The 15,368-nt window shown below is 39.8% G+C and overlaps 1 protein-coding gene across 7 annotated transcripts in view; it reads left to right on the top strand.

The window, feature by feature from the left end:
- Window positions 1-9,199: 9,199 nt before the first annotated feature.
- The window catches only part of LOC111969732 (transcriptional enhancer factor TEF-5), a 40,317-nt gene continuing 34,148 nt past the window's right edge, over window positions 9,200-15,368 (top strand). For all 7 annotated transcript variants that reach the window (XM_023995968.2, XM_023995966.2, XM_070445522.1 and 4 more), the window contains exons 1-2: window positions 9,200-9,367; window positions 9,672-9,816. The gene's annotated coding sequence lies outside the window, so the exon portion shown is untranslated. The remainder of the gene's footprint in view (window positions 9,368-9,671; window positions 9,817-15,368) is intronic.

The raw sequence follows: 15,368 nt of genomic DNA, 5'->3' as shown, positions 1-15,368 counted from the left end.
CACAGGAGATCTTTGCTGATGCTGCATGCAAGGCTGAGCACTTGAGATTTGGTGTGCTTTGGCATTACACCATTTCAGTGTCGGGGGATGCAGACCAATTGGGGGATGAATAGTAACATCTGAAGACCGAAAGCCTATCTCCCTCGCACCTTCATCAAGGATTTTATAGTATAGTACATGTCCAATATTCATTCATTCTGTTGTATTTCGTTTGGAAGGCAAATCCAATCATGTGTAATCTCAAGTCCATTGGTAGAAAAACTAGGTCTACGTGGACTTATTTAGGCATACTTGTTCTTATTATCAGTAGGGTTACGTTTGTTTCCATGCATTGTGGTATGTCAACATTATGAAATTGACCTTATCTTAGCTCAATGTGTGCTTATCAGATGTCTACTGTATGTTCATGTTAAGGATTTTTATCACCAATATTATGGCCTCAAACAAATTAGAGGTTTCATTGTAAACACTTAAGAGGCAGTGGCATAAGGCAATATGCTTGTACCAATTGTGGGCAGGCACAAGTATTTTCCTAATCTCATTTGCTGTTCTCATTCCACTCAAGCAACAATTTTGTTGTTCTGTTACCTGCCTTTTTATGTTCTCTCTATGTACAGTTGAAGTCGGAAGTTTACATACACTTAAGCCAAATACATTTAAACTCAGTTTTTCATATTCCTGATATTTAATCCTAGTAAAAATGCCCTGTCTTAGGTCAGTTAGGATCTCCACTTTATTTTAAGAACGTGAAATGTCAGAATAATAGTAGAGAGAATCAGCTTTTATTTATTTCATCGCATTCCCAGTGGGTCAGAAGTTTACGTACACTTAATTAGTATTTGGTAGCATTGCCTTTAAATTGTTTAACTTGGGTCAAATGTTTCGGGTAGCCTTCCACAAGCTTCCCACAATAGTTGGGTGAATTTTGGCCCATTCCTCTTGACAGAGCTGGTGTAACTGAGTCAGGTTTGTCGGCCTCCTTGCTCGCACACACTTTTTCAGTTCTGCCCACAAATTTTCTATAGGATTGAGATCAGGGCTTTGTGATGGCCACTCCAATACCTTGACTTTGTTGTCCTTAAGCCATTTTGCGACAACTTTGGAAGTATGCTTGGGGTCATTGTCCATTTGGAAGACCCATTTGCGACCAAGCTTTAACTTCCTGACTGATGTCTTGAGATGTTGCTTTAATATATCCACATAATTTTCCTCCTCATGATGCCATCTATTTTGTGAAGTGCAACAGTCCCTCCTGCAGCAAAGCACCCCCACAACATGATGCTGCTACCCCCGTGCTTCACGGTTGGGATGGTGTTCTTCGGCTTGCAAGCATCCCCCTTTTTCCTCCAAACATAATGATGATAATTATGGCCAAACAGTTCTATATTTGTTTCATCAGACCAGAGGACATTTCTCCAAAAAGTACGATCTTTGTCCCCATGTTCAGTTGCAAACCATAGTCTGGCTTTTTTATGGCGGTTTTGGAGCAGTGGCTTCTTCCTTGCTGAGCGGCCTTTCAGGTTATGTCGATATAGGACTCGTTTTACTGTGGTTATAGATACTTTTGTACTGGTTTCCTCCAGCATCTTCACAAGGTCCTTTGCTGTTGTTCTGGGATTGATTTGCACTTTTCGCACCAAAGTACATTCATCTCTAGTAGACAGAACGCGTCTCCTTCCTGAGCGGTATGACGGCTGCGTGGTCCCATGGTGTTTATACTTGCGTACTATTGTTTGTACAGGTGAACGTGGTACCTTCAGGCGTTTGGAAAGTTCTCCCAAGGTTGAACCAGACTTGTGGAGGTCTACAAATTTTTTTCTGGGGTCTTGGCTGATTTCTTTTGATTTTACCATGATGTCAAGCAAAGAGGCACTGAGTTTAAAGGTAGGCCTTGAAATACATCCACAGGTACACCAGAATATTGACTCAAATGATGTCAATTAGCCTATCAGAAGCTTCTAAAGCCATGACATCATTTTCTGGAATTTTCCAAGCTGTTTAAAGGCACAGTCAACTTAGTGTATGTGAACGTCTGACCCACTGGAATTGCGATACAGTGAATTATAAGCGAAATTATCTGTCTGTAAACAATTGTTGGAAAAATTACCCGTGTCATGCACAAAGTAGATGTCCTAACCGACTTGCCAAAACTATAGTTTGTTAACAAGAAATTTGTGGAGTGGTTGAAAAACGAGTTTTAATGACTCCAACCTAAGTATGTAAACTTCCGACTTAAACTGTATGTTCTCTCTTAGGCTAGATTCTGACTTTGTATGAATCATGTCGACAAGAGACTTATATTGACAGCTATTGACAAACATAAGGCTCCATTATTGTTGTTTTGATAACGATTCTTAATGTATGATCAGAAGGTTAACAATGCATTTCAGTGTCTTGCGAACCAAAGTGCAGGCTTGGAGATAACATGCTCAAATAATAATGAATTTATCTGCAAATAAAGTATGACATGTTTAAAACAAATTCTTACAGGATAAGCGTATTGTTGCACAAACTATTTTATTTTACACCTGCTACTTTAGGTTACACAAATCCAAAAGATGACGCTGTAGTTTACTGTGCATTTGACAGCACTATAAGTGTTTACATTATAACTAATTGGAAACTCAATGCTAACTGTGGCCTGCATTGATTCGACTCTTGCTTTTGACTGACATCAAAATATTTGTAACTGGAAAATGTTTTTTTATGACAAAATGTCAGCAGTTATGATGAGAGAATTGATTACAAATGTATCAGCCATTGGTTTTCTAGTTGTGGACTATGGAGTGAGATTTGTTTCTTTATTGTGTAAATATGTCTACCGCGATCTGTGCATATTCAGCATAACTCACAAATAAAACTGATTATGAATTTCTAAAAATATTTTGTGAAAAAAACAATCCATAAATATGTAAAAACATGTCACAATAAACCATCATCTGTGAATATGTCAAACATATTAAGGAAATTAAACCATAATCCGTGAATATGTAAAAAGTCATGAATAGTCATGAAGTCATGAATAAATCGATCTGTAAATATATTCAACATAGCTCACATATAAAACTACAATTTGTTCAGAAATCCCTAACATTTACAACTGTGGAATTTGCACATTCAAAAAGTGTTTGTGGATCGGTATTCCGCCTGTCAATGTATTGCAATCCACAAATGAGTCGGCTGTGACGCGCAGAGTGAAGCAAAGTGTCTCATTTATCCATAATAAAGAACAACCATGAAATGTGCGTATAATGTATATTTACCAACAAATTAAACTCAGCAAAAAAAGAAACGTCCTCTTACCGTCAACTGTGTTTATCTTCAGCAAACTTAACGTGTGTAAATATTTGTATGACCATAACAAGATTCAACAGCTGCAACATAAACTGAACAAGTTCCAAAGACATGTGACTAACATAAATGGAATAATGTGTCCCTGAACAAAGGGGGGTCAAAATCAAAAGTAACAGTCAGTATCTGGTGTGGCCACCAGCTGCATTAAGTACTGCAGTGCATCTCCTCATGGACTGCACAGATTTGCCAGTTCTTGCTGTGAGATGTTACCCCACTCTTCCACCAAGGCACCTGCAAGTTCCCGGACATTTCTGGAGGGAATGGCCCTAGCCCTCACCCTCTGATCCAACAGGTCCCAGACGTGCTCAACGGGATTGAGATCCGGGCTCTTCGCTGGCCATGGCCATGTCTTGCAGGAAATCACGCACAGAACGAGCAGTATGGCTGGTGGCATTGTCATGCTGGGGGGTCATGTCAGGATGAGCCTGCAGGAAGGGTGCCACATGAGGGAGGAGGATGTCTTCCCTGTAACGCACAGCGTTGAGATTGCCTGTAATGACAACAAGCTCAGTCCGATGATGTTGTGACACACCGCCCCAGACCATGACGAACCCTCCACCTCCAAATCGATCCTGCTCCAGAGTACAGGCCTTGGTGTAACGCTCATTCCTTCGACGACAAAAGTGAATCCGACCATCACCCCTGGTGAGACAAAACCGCAACTCATCAGTGAAGAGCACTTTTTGCCAGTCCTGTCTGGTCCAGCGACGGTGGGTTTGTGCCCATAGGCGACGCTGTTGCCGGTGATGTCTGGTGAGGACCTGCCTTAAAACAAGCCTACAAGCCCTCAGTCCAGCCTCTCTCAGCCTATTGCGGACAGTCTGAGCACTGTTGGAGGGATTGTGCGTTCCTGGTGTAACTCGGGCAGTTGTTACCATCCTGTACCTGTCCCGTAGGTGTGATGTTCGGATATACCGATCCTGTGCAGTTGTTGTTACATGTGGTCTGCCACTGTGAGGACGATCAGCTGTCCGTCCTGTCTCCCTGTAGCTCTGTCTTAGGCGTCTCACAGTACGGACATTACAATTTATTGCCCTGGCCTTATCTGCAGTCCTCATGCCTCCTTGCAGCATGCCTAAGGCACGTTCACGCAGATGAGCAGGGACCCTGGGCATCTTTCTTTTGGAGTTTTTCAGTCAGTAGAAAGGCCTCTTTAGTGTCCTTAGTTTTCATAACTGTGACCTTAATTGCCCACCGTCTGTAAGCTGTAAGTATCTTAACGACCATTCCACAGTTGCATGTTCATTAATTGTTCATGGTTCATTGAACAAGCATGGGAAATATTGTTTAAACCCTTTACAATTAAGATTTGTGAAGTTATTTGGATTTTTATGAATTATCTTTAATAGACAGGGTCTTGAAAAAGGGACGTTTCTTTTTTTGCTGAGTTTATGTTCAACAAATTACTTTAGAATTAATGTTAAATTCGACCATTGGGGCATGCAATGGGAGTGTGTGCTTTCGACATCAGCCCACTCGTCAAGCTAGCTAACTAGCTAGTGTTGGACACTACCGATAGCTAGCAGGTGATCTCGTCAGGTGTTCATGCGAACAACCAAAGTTAAACTAACATTAACTAGGTCATTGTTTATTCAGAAATGTGTCAATTATGAAGAACCGCTCAGTTTTAAAATCCTGAATTGGTGATCTTTCAGAGACTAAACAGCGCAGTTGATGCATTGGCACTATTCCAAAGCACTCTTTCCAGACTGGTGCGGAGGTAAGACATTTAACATGAGCTGATAAGTGTTTTTCTGCTCCATGTAGGCTTGCTTTTTAGCTCGCCAAGTCATTTGTTATGCATCCTTAGCTACATGAATATGGTGTTTCCTAGTCAATACATGCATTCCGTGTCTGATTAATGTCAGTTCAATCCCTCTCTGTATTGTGTTGCACTGTTGGATTGAAGGGATGGGCAATGTTACCAGTTAAATAAAAGGCCAAGTTATTCTACTCATATGGTAAAAGGTATTAACCTGACAATAATAACGTGAGGGTTTAATTGTGTGACAATGCACACAGGTCATGTTATGATGATGGCTCAAGATAATCCCCCAAATTGTTCTGAAGACAATGTTTTGAAGTATGACATGACCAAACCTGTGACAACTTGATCAACCTTCTGAATGTGTAAAACTGCATAATGATGGCACATTAAAAGGGCAGAAACAATACATGCACCAATTCACACACATTGACACTCCCCGTCATCCATCCACACACACAGGGAAGGAGTTAAAAAAGTTGTCAGGAAGTGCAACTGTGTGCTATTGGCTTGGGTTCCAGCATGTGGTCCTCTTGTTTCCTTTTATTGAGTGACTCCTGTTTATATAAGTTTGATCAAATAGCTTAATAAGATGCTATTGAAATTGTCTTGTTCTATGTGACAAGTGTGTGTGTGCTGCCCAGTTGACATCAAACTCAATATTATTATTATATTCCTACTATTCCCACACAGCTGTCCATTCTGAGTCAGCCTAGCACCAGGACCCCGCTTGGCTGGTTTTACCACTGACCAGCTGCTTTTTGACCCTACTGCATCTCCTCACTAGTCAAGCTCCCGTTTCTTTCAGGCCCTTCCTGAGCTGTTTGATCTGACTGCTGACTCAGCAAAGGACCTATAGCAGTATTTCCCAAACACCTGGAGAACCCCAAGGGGTGGACAAACTGGACATAAAAAAAAAAAAAAATCCCTAGCACGACTACACAACTAATTCAAATAATCAACATGTGAATATTTCAATCAGCTGTGTAAAGTCCCCAGATTAGAGTTTTGGAAACGCTGACCTTAATAAGAATATGATAAGATGTCAGTAGTGTGGTTCAGCATATCATTTTAAAGGGATGTTTTGCTCATTGCGTAAAAGATGGGCACAGTCAGACAGGATGGATTCCCCACTGTCAAGACCAACACATTTCCATGTGAATATTCTAAAATCCGCATAAATAAAAAAAGATGCGCATTTTCCCACTCGTGGTGTTTCCACCAAACTGACTTGTTGCAGATACAAATCAGTGTGTGATGACGTAGCGCACACAACATTTCCTTTTCCGCTTAAATGTTCATGTACCGAGCAATAATCTAAAATGCAATGTGTTTACATTGCATTTTCAACTCTAACGATAGTTTTGTCACAAAATCTGTTGCTTTGAAGAGCTGTGAATATCTGTGAAATATTTGTACAAATTCACAGATGATGGTTTAATTTGTGAAATATGTGTACATATTTACAGAGTATGGTTTTATTTACAAAATATTCCAATATATTCACAGATCATAGTTTTATTTGTGAGTTATGTTGAACATGCGCACAGATCGTGGTAGACGATTTGCAGAATAAAGAAACAAATCTCACTCCATTAAGAACCTTGCATTTAGGATGAAAAAACCTTGTGGGCTGAAGATCCTGAGAGCAAGGGGGAAGGTGTGTTCTCTGCCCGAACCTGCTCTGGCAGTTGTCCAAACTCGCAGAGGCAATGAAGCTTGAAAGACTAGGTTTTCTGGACAGATGCAGTGCAACGATGCACAGAGTTCCTCGCTGAATAGTTTTCTCAAGAGTTGTCTGAAGGAAGTCTCCGTAGTCAACAGAGCGAGTTAATACTACGACACTGTTATTTTACCCTCACGTTTTTGTTGTTGCCTACACTTCACTTGTAATTTTTGGAACACATTTTCTTCAGCAACCAAACCCTGTACCACCAATGCCAACAATCGCAATCATGGGTTTGACCAACAGACGGAGCTATTCTATTGTCGGATGTGAATGCTAGTACACGTTCACAAAAAGCTTCTGAAAAATGTTATGAATTTGATCATACCTCTAAAGGGTTACATCATGGAGTTTGACACTCTTGAGATGCATAATGACATGTACCTACAGTACCAGTCAAAAGTTGACACACCGACTCAATCCAGGGTTTTACTGTATTTGTACTACTTTCTACATTGTAGAATAATAGTGAAGACCTCAAAACTATGAAATAACACATATGGAATCATGTCGTAACCAAAAATATATTTGAGATTTGAGATTCTTCAAAGTAGCCACCCTTTACATTGACAGCTTAGGACACGCTTGGCATTCTCTCAACCAGCTTCATGAGGTAGTCACCTGGAATGCATTTCAATTAACAGCTGTGCCCTGTTAAAAGTTAATTTGTGGAATTTCTTTCCTTAATGCGTTTGAGCCATTCAGTTGTGTTGTGACAAGGTAGGGGTGGTATACAGAAGTATACAGTATATTTGGTAAAATACCAAGTTCATATTATGGCAAGAACAGCTCAAATAAGCAAAGAGAAACAACAGTCCAACATTACTTTAAGACATGAAGGTCAGTCAATCTGGAAAATGTCAAGATCTTTTAAAGTTTCTTCAAATGCAGTCTCAAAAACCATCAAGTGGTATGATGAAACTGGCTCTCATGAGGACCGCCACAGAGAGGAAGACCCAGAGTTTCCTCTGCTGCAGAGGATAAGTTCATTAGAGTTACCAGCCTCATAAATTGCAGCCCAAATAAAAGCTTCACAGAGTTCAAGTAACAGACACATCAACTGTTCAGAGGAGACTGCGTGAATCAGGCCTTCATGGTCAAATTGCTGCAAAGAAACAACGACTAAACACCAATAATAAGAAGAGACTTGCTTGGGCCAAGAAACATGAGCAATGGACATTAGACCAGTGGAAATCTGTCCTTTGGTCTGATGAGTCCAAATCTGGGATTTTTGGTTCCAACTGCCGTGTCTTTGTGAGACACAGAGTAGGTGACCAGATCTCTGCATGTGTGATTCCCATGAAGCATCGAGAAGAGTGTGTGATGTTGTGAGGGTGCTTTGCTGGTGACACTGATTTATTTATAATTCAAGGCACACTTAACCAGCATGGCTACCACAGCATTCTGCAGTGATACGACATCCCATCTGGTTTTTCAACAGGACAATGACCCAACACACCTCCAGGCTGTGTAAGGGCTATTTGACCAATAAGGAGAGTGATGAAGTGCTGCATCAGATGACCTGGTCTCCACAATAACCCGACCTCAACCCAGTTGAGATGGTTTGGGATGAGTTAGACCGCAGAGTGAAGCAAAAGCAGCCAACAAGTGCTCAGCATGTGGGAACTCCTTCAAGACTGTTAGAAAAGCATTCCAGGTGAAGCTGGTTTAGCGAATGCCAAGAGTGTCCAAAGCTGTCATCAAGGCAAACAGTGGCTACTTTGAAGAATCTAAAATATATTTTGATTTGTTTAACACTTTTTTGGTTACTACATGATTCCACATGTGTTATTTCATAGTTTGTCTTCACTATTATTCTACAATGTAAAAAATAGTCAAAATAAAGAAAAACCCTAAATTGAATAGTTGTCCAAACTTTTGACTGGTACTGTATATTCGACCTTACTTCAGTGGAACGTGTAAATTCCTCAGGAGGAAACATACAGTAATATAATATGTTAATAATGAAACTGTTAATTGCCTGTGCAAATTTTTGTGCTAATAATAATAACAATAACATCATAATTATACTGTTAGGCCTATTATTATTATTACTTTTGTAACAGTATTATTACTTTATTATTACTTTATGAAATGTAGCCTACAGGTTCTCATTTAACACACATAACTTTACATTCATATCTATTCCACTTGCGTTATAACACAGCAGGTTTCACACCAAGCAATACAAGTCATCCTTCTTGATAAGACTTCTCTGAAATAATCTACGGTAGGACCGACACCCGGTACTGTCTTTTCAAAATCGTGGGGGTGGAGATTTCAGTGAAGTCACTGCCCCCAAGTATGTTGATTGACGTTACCCAATGGCTCCTCCCTGAAAGTTTTTTTCTTCGTTTTCCAGTGTAGTGCGTTGATTTCATACCAAAGTCATACCTAACATTCCACTTACACTGTCAAACCAGGATAAATATTATTGAAAACGATAATGCGCCCAAAAATTACGTATCAAAATGAGTAAGTTACCTTCGCTTTTGTCAGGAGGGGTCACTACCAAATAATAGGTGAGTAACCATTAATTTGTTCCCTTTGTTTAAGAGCTTTCGGTGAAGTTTTCATGCTGCGCTCGGTGAAGTTTTCAGATCATTGTCATTTTTTGCATTTTTCCGTGGAACTCCCTGCGTTGGGAGGGAATAAAAGAATAAGCGATTGATCGCCTATATTGTGTGTGACTTTCTCTGTGTGCAGGAAATCTTTGCTAAGCTTTTAACTATATTGACCATACTCACTGACAATAATAAGCCATTAGTATTGCTTCTTTGTCAATACTGTGGGACAACGACCATGTTTCCTTTCTTTTTCGTACAGCTGCTTGGATCTGGACCACTTTCCTCTAAACTTGTTCTCCAGAAGAATCAAGTGGTTATATACCCAAGAATTGACAGACAGAGAAAGGCAAATTGGAGGAATACATAACTCGACATTTTACGCGCTGTTTTGCTGCACCCCATAGGTAAGTGAATCACCGAATTTGGTAACATCGTGTCCAAGGAAAGATACCATATACGACCCCCCCAACCAATTTATAGATGTTTAGATTTAAGTAGGTCTAAAAAAAAAAACGTTGATTTCATATTATTCTTTATCATATTACAGTAATATGTTATATGTTCAATGGATGTTTACCTTTTTTTGTTTTACCAGAAAATGGCAACACTGACAAAACAAATCTGTTTCAATCAGTTTCACGCAAAACAGATACGCTGTTGGTCTTGCTACAATTTGACATGGTCGTTTATGCGTATTAATATATGTATAAATACAACAGAGAGAACATGAAGCTATCATAACTTCAGTACACACACACCACTACAGCCTCTATACATACACACTGTTGTTTACGAAATGTTCAGATTTACTTGGAAATTTATTTTTCTTGTCCAATCAGTCCTCTGACTGTTTCTCTTCATCATAGGGAAAACACATTCATTGTCTGTTTTTCTTTTAATATGTTCTAATGAATGTTGTATTATTCCTTTGTGTGTATCCCTTACTGAATAATAGTTCAACAGCCAAATTAGTGCAGATTTTTAAATCAACAATTTTCGCATTAGCCAGTTATTTAAACATAACCTGTTTCTTTCAACCTTTCTTTTATATGGGTAAATAATGTATAAGTAAGGGTTTTGTACTTTCTTTGAGCTGTGGATCTTTCTTGATCTTCTCCACAGGGGCCAGGGATGTTTCACTGGAAATCCTTACTTAAATATTTAATCCTTATATTAGCATTTACAATTGATGGATCTGTGTGCATATCATTGTATATCTTCAAGAAACACCTGTTCATGGTGTGCTATTGGTTACGCTTGGGAAAACAGACCATTCTTGCTCCAAATGCTTTCCTTATTATAGAAAAACCAAAAAAGTGTGATGCTTTGCAAGGTTTATACTTTTTCATCTCTCTTAACCACCCTGTAAACAAGTGTACACAACAATGTTACAATCCAGTCACTGCCATTCAATAGATAGAACAATATAATGTTGTCTTTCACGTTCATCACTAAGTACTGTTAGTAGACCAGCCAGAAAAGCCTGTTTAGGGTTGAGATTATAGACATTTAGGGTTACACTCAAATGGTAAACAAGCCATTCAAGTTTACTCCACTGGAAAGATAGAGTCAGTCACCATTTCATCAAACTATATGAAACAATCTGTCGTTCTGCCCCTGAACAAGGCAGTTAACCCACAGTTCCCCGGTAGGCCATCATTGTAAATAACAATTTGTTCTTAACTGACTTACTAGTTAAATAAAGGTTAGATTTAAATAAAAAAATCTTTAAAAAATAACAACAAAAAAAGTTAAAAGAAATAAGAGAGAAAGTCACACAAAAAAATAAAACATTTAGAATCACACCAAATCACAATTTGGGTTTGTTTATAATTGACATAATAGATCCATACAAGCACTATCCCTAGGTCATCTGCTCAACTGTAAATCTTTCAGATGGACTCAGTAGTTTCGCTAAGTTGCTGAACCACTGCAGGCACTCCTGGTTGCAGCTGCACATTCTCTGACTCTCGAAGAGATAGACTACTGTTTGCCCGATACAGTCTCCAGTAACGGTTGAAGCTAACATATGGTATTTGGTTGATAATGTGATACAAGTGTTGTCAATTAGAATTAGTATGCTATAAATAATGTAAGGGTAATATGTGATGTCTATATTGTGGCAATATGAGTTTCAGTTTAGGGAAACAGTACTGACTGAGGTACATAGGCTCAACAGGTAGTTGAGTTGACATTGTTGGAATTGTTTATACCCGAAGATAGGTAGTACTTCCAAATATAAGAAGTGATGTCTAATAGTGCAGCCTGCTTTGTATCATATTTTAGTGCAACCAAACAAATAAGCACGCAGGCTTAGATAGTATTGGAGATTTCAGGATTGACTGAAGTTTAAGGATCTATATGCACAATAAGTTAAACTGTTTATGAATTTAAAAAGGTTGCTATTAATCATTTCTACACTTTACTGCCAAAACATGCGTTTAGTTTTACAACTATGTTGTGGAATTAAACCAGGGGAATAGAGTCTTGTCTCTCTACCTATTTTTATTCTGTTTGGACGGTCCACTAAAAACAGAACCCATCAGACCATACTTTGAAGTTACACATTGTTGATGTCCTGTGTTGGAAGTATAGTACCTTCCAACATAAACACTTGGGTGACTGAGGAAAGTTGAGACTAAAGATGAATCACTTTTAGATAGAATCCACAGTAGGGGGAAACAGCGCCACTGGCCACCCCACCACCTTTATTATTGTTTTTGTTGCCGAGTTGAGGAGCGCCGTGCAGCATGGTTGAAAAATGATGGCTGTGCCCTCTGCTATCGCGTGTGCAGTGATGTCCAAGAGGGAAAAAACGGTGTTTGTTGTTTGCAGTAGCTTTGTTGTTGTAATATAGCAAACGGAAGTGGCTGTTTCTCCTTTAAGGATTCTAGCTTTTGCACTGCGTATGCTGCTGTTCTATCACGCGTGCAATGATATCAGAGGGGGGGAAAACTGTGTTTGTTGTGTGCAGTAACTTTTTTCGTGTAATATTGCAAACGGACATGTCAGTTTCACCATGAAGGATTTCAGCTTTAATATCTACAAAGCTGGGCCAATTTACTTTCTCTCTGAAAATGTGGAAATTGTGTGCATGTGGGAAAACAAAAGAAAGCAGTGAAAGTATCCTTTGTGAATGAAGGTGTCTAATATTAGATTGTGATGGAGTAATGACGAGATGGTAAATCTGGGAAGGATCAATATTCTGCTGCTCTGACAGATTCTCCCTCCGTCCTCAGTGTGTTTATGCAACATGCATGTAGCAGACTAGCGCTGTGCTTTGCTCTGCTCTCAGTCCCAACACAATCAGCTCTTTCTCAAACAAATTGCAACACTGCAACTCATACTCCGAGACTACTCTGTGGGCTAAGTATATTTTGTTTACGCCTAGCAGCTTTACTTGTAACGCAAAGGCCATTGCTGCCTGCCTGCTCTAATGCTTGTGGTCAACTTGATTATTTGAACAATATTCTCTTAAAGTGGGTAGTTTCTCTTCTGGTCTCCCTAGCTGTAGTTCCCCAGGCCATCGGTACAAACAATGATTTAATTAACCTGTTCCATCCCAGCTTAGTGTACGGGCACTGGCCAGGGGCTTTTATTTCAGGACAGAAAGGGTAATAAGACAGTCAAGTGCAGATGTGAACTTACAACACCTTTTTCCAAAGCTAATAATATAGGTTGATGAAGTCGAAAGTGTAATTTAGGAAAATGTTAGAAACTCTGGGGCAGGATGGTGCGGCTATTTTGTATTAAATAAACTGGGTGGTTCGAGCCCTGAATGCTGATTGGCTGACAGCCATGGTATATTTAAGCAATAAGGCCCAAGGGGGTGTGGTATATGGCCAATATACCACGGCTAAGGGCTGTTCTTATGGAGTGCCTGGATACAGCCCTTAGCCGTGTTATATTGGCCGTATACCAAACCCCCGAGGTGCCTTATTGCCATTATAAACTTGTTACCAACATAATTAGAGCAGTAAAAATAAATGTTTTGTCATACCCGTGGTATACAGTCTGATATACCACGGCTGTCAGCCAATCAGCATTCAGGGCTTGAACCATCCAGTTTATAACAGACCGTATACCTCGGAGGTTTGTGGTATATGGCCAACATACCACGGCTAAGGGCTGTGTCCAAGCACTCGTTGCGTTGTGCTTAAGAATAGCCCTTAGGCTGTGGTATATTGGCCATATATTGCTTAATTATAACACAGCTACTATCCAGGCATTGACTCAGATCTTCATGCATTGTGCATTGGCATGGCATGGATAATAAATGTGTCCCTCTCTTTAACAATGTAATCAGGGATTTATTTTTATTTTTTATGTTGCCACCGCTGTGGTTTTCATGGTTGTGAATAAAATGGTCTATTTGGTGTACTGCAAAAAAACATCAGTGACAAGCCTATAATATTTTTAAGGATTCCAAAAATCTACTTGTAAGTAGGCCTACTGTTAAAATGTGTCATTTATCTGACTGGGTTAATTGCTCTTCAGATGATATTATCTTATGCTCAGACAGCATATCATTTTAAATGTTTACATTTTGTATACATTTCCTATTTTCAGACATACCTTCCTTTAAAATACTATAGGTAGTTGTTTGTTCTGGAGAGTGCTAGAAACGACCCAGCTATATGAGAGCAACTTCACTGGTTTGTGCTAAAACCCCTCCGAAGAAAGGCTAATGAGCTCTGCCCATTTTGTGCAGACGTTGGTTGCCTTTTTAGCACCATCGCCAGAAGTGGTCTTCCAAATGGTGGCCACATACCCTTCGGTCAACAGAGGTCTGAACAAATACCACTTGTGACTGTTGCAGACACACAGAGAGAGCCTCAGAGAGATCTGGCCTTCACAACATAGGAGTATAATATTTAACTCAAGCCTCAAGAGCGCATAAAGAATATTCATTTGGGGAATATTTCATTTGTAGCCAGGTACAATGCACTTTAATGTGGTTCTAAGGCATTGTTAGATTTGTCGTAAGCATATGTGATGCTATCCTTATTTCCTGGATCAGAGTCAATGCACCCCTCAGCAATTACCATGTCTTAGCCGAATTAGGATACCATGAATAAACCTTTGATTAACATGAATGTATTGAGTGCATGGGCTTGTTGACATGTTCTCCTCATGCAGTAAGGCCCTAACTAACAGATACGACTTCTGGCCTCCCTGACTGCTCAAGGGAGGAGCTTGGGAGTGGCCTAGAACAGTATAGTCTTTGTGTCCATTTTTCCCAAATGGCTTCACTTTTCAGTTGCTCTTGTTGCAACCGACTGTTGATAGTGATGAACTTCACAAACCAACCCTCTATTGTATCGAGAGAATGACAACACAACTCTGTGGGCTCATGCTTTATGCAGCAGTAAACAGGAAGTCTGTTTGTTAGTTTGTGTCTCTAGGTGGTGTCCATTATCAATGATGGGGGCAACAAAACAGCCCTGGCTTTCTGGGATCCTGTCTTATGACTGATGTAGTGGGCATTGTGTTGGAGTGGGGCTCCAATGACTTAAAAGGGGCACTCGTATGAAGCCTCGCTCTTAATCCCTGCCTTTAGAGTGAGGAGTTGGAGGACGACCTCTCCAAAACCAAACCACACACTTACTGAAGAATTTAGACCGTACTAAGCATCATACACATCTAAAAGTGTTGTGTAAAGTATCAACCCGGGCTTCTTATGCTTTGTCTGTTAAATGAGTTGTCGGCTACACAATGGCTGTTCATTCATTTGGAAAGGATGATCACCTCTGGGTTTTGGGTTCGAAAGTTAGTTTCTTCATAAACATATATATATTTTTTTTTACTTTCCTGGCCTCATTTTTCTTGCCATGCAACAAGTACAACATATAGATGATCCTTTATCGCCGGGCTATATGAGTAACTGTATAAGCTTGCGCACTTGTGCATAAATTACGCAACGTCTTAAAGGTTTCACAGATTAAGGCACCAAACC

Source organism: Salvelinus sp. IW2-2015, linkage group LG11 (assembly GCF_002910315.2).
Source record: "Salvelinus sp. IW2-2015 linkage group LG11, ASM291031v2, whole genome shotgun sequence".
NCBI classification, from domain to species: Eukaryota; Metazoa; Chordata; class Actinopteri; order Salmoniformes; family Salmonidae; genus Salvelinus; species Salvelinus sp. IW2-2015.
Note: the sequence above shows the minus strand (reverse complement) of the source record. Positions and strands in the feature narration are given on the sequence as shown.